Consider the following 1,770-nt stretch of genomic DNA (forward strand, 5'->3'; position numbering starts at 1 on the left):
GGGACTCGGAGGGACCGCGGTACGGTACCTGCTCGCGCGGGCGATCCGGGGAGGGCGACCCCGGCCCGCTCGCTGCCTCTGCCACGTTTTCCCGCCCCTCCCGCCCCGCCCCGCCCCCCCCCCCCCCCCCCCCCGCGCTCCTCGGGTCGACCAGATGGCCCCGAGAGAGCTCCGGGGCTGCTGTGGATGGGGAGGTGTTGGGGAGAGGTAGCCGGGCCGAGGTCCCGGGGAGCCCCCCCGAGGTTCGTGGATGGGCCCCGCTGCCGGGCGCCGTGATTTTTTTCGCCTGAAATGGGCCTTTTTTACCACCAGGTAGGTGCTGACACGGTCTCCTCTGGCGTCTCTCGCTGGGGGTTCTGGGACTCTGGACGCGCGCAGGGCGCTGGGCTTTGGGCCGCCGTCTGGCGCCCGAACCGGCCCTTGCCACTTGAGCCGCCCGCTTGGGCCTGCGCGCCGGCTCTCGTGTGTGCGCCCGGCTGACCCGACCCGCGGTGCCGCCTCCGGTCTCTGGCTCACCCGAGGGCGGCGGGGCGAGGTGGTGCTGCGTGGGTCTTCTACCCCCGTGTGACTCCCCTTCCCCGCCGCAGGCACCCGGTGGTGGCTGAGACGACCCCACCCCGCAGGCTCCGTGCCACGTGTCAGGCGTTCTCCTCGCGGGGTCGTCGGCCACCTTTGCCCGAGAAGGAAGAGGAGAGAGAGGAAGGGGGGGGCTGGGTGCCGGCTGAGGCTGAAGCAGGCTCCTCTGGTGAGGGTCCTCGCCGTGCCCCTCCCCCCCTCGGGGCCCTCGTGGCCCCCTGGCTCTCTGGATTGACTTGACTGATCGATGTGGTGATGTCGCGCTCTCCTGGGCCGGGCCTTCAGTCGCGCCAGACGAGGGACGGACGTTCTTGGCGAACGGGACCGCTCTTCTCGTTCTGTCCGCGGGCCCCTCGCCTCTCTTGTCACGCCCTGCCGGCCTGCCGAGGGGTGTGTGGGAGGCAGGGGTGGTGGTCTCCGGCCCTGACCTGCGGTCTCCCGCCTCCTGCCTCCCGGCGTGGGCGGGGCCGTGGTCCTCGGACGCAGCAGACGTTCTAGCTTCGCCTCCTTGGCGTGTGCCTCGCGGGCGGTCCTCCCCGCGTCGGTGGGGGCCGTCCCGCCGCTGCGCCGCGCGCCCGCTGCCGGCGCGTGAGCGTGACTTGCTCGGTCCTCTGTGGTGCCCCTGGAGCGCTCCAGGTCGTCCCTCAGGCGCGCGAGGCCGAGCGGTGGTGTCGTTCCCTTTTCCCAGCGTGCTCCTCGGGGCCTCCGCCGCGGTGGCGTGTCCCGTGAGTTGGCTCTCTTGGGGGGGTCGAGACGGTAAAGGGCGCGGGGGCTTGCCTCTGTTTCTCTCCCTCGGTGGGGGGGACGGGGGCCTGCCGCCTCGTCGCCACCGTCCTCCCGCGGTGTGCCGTGGGGGGACTGACTTCGTGGCCGGGCCGACGCCGCGTGTGCCGCCGCCCCCCGCTTGCGTGTGCGTGGGGAGCCGCACACGGGCGTGGGTGCGATCGCGTTGGGCCGGGGCCTGCGAGAAGGGGGCGTCTGTCGCGCTTCTCGGGCGTGCTCCCCCCTTCCGGAGCCCGGTGGACGAGCCCGGGGGGGCGGCAGAGGTTGTGCCCCCGAGGCTGTGGCCGCGAACGCTCCAGCGGGCCGTGTGCTTACCCATACCGCAGACCCCCCCCACCCCTCCCACGGCCAGTCGTGGACTTGGTGGCTCGTGGAGCGCCTCCGTGGGCCCGAAGGGCAGAGACGATGGGT

The sequence above is a fragment of the Lagenorhynchus albirostris genome, unplaced genomic scaffold (genome assembly GCF_949774975.1).
Source record: "Lagenorhynchus albirostris unplaced genomic scaffold, mLagAlb1.1 scaffold_335, whole genome shotgun sequence".
In the NCBI taxonomy this organism is placed as follows: Eukaryota; Metazoa; Chordata; class Mammalia; order Artiodactyla; family Delphinidae; genus Lagenorhynchus; species Lagenorhynchus albirostris.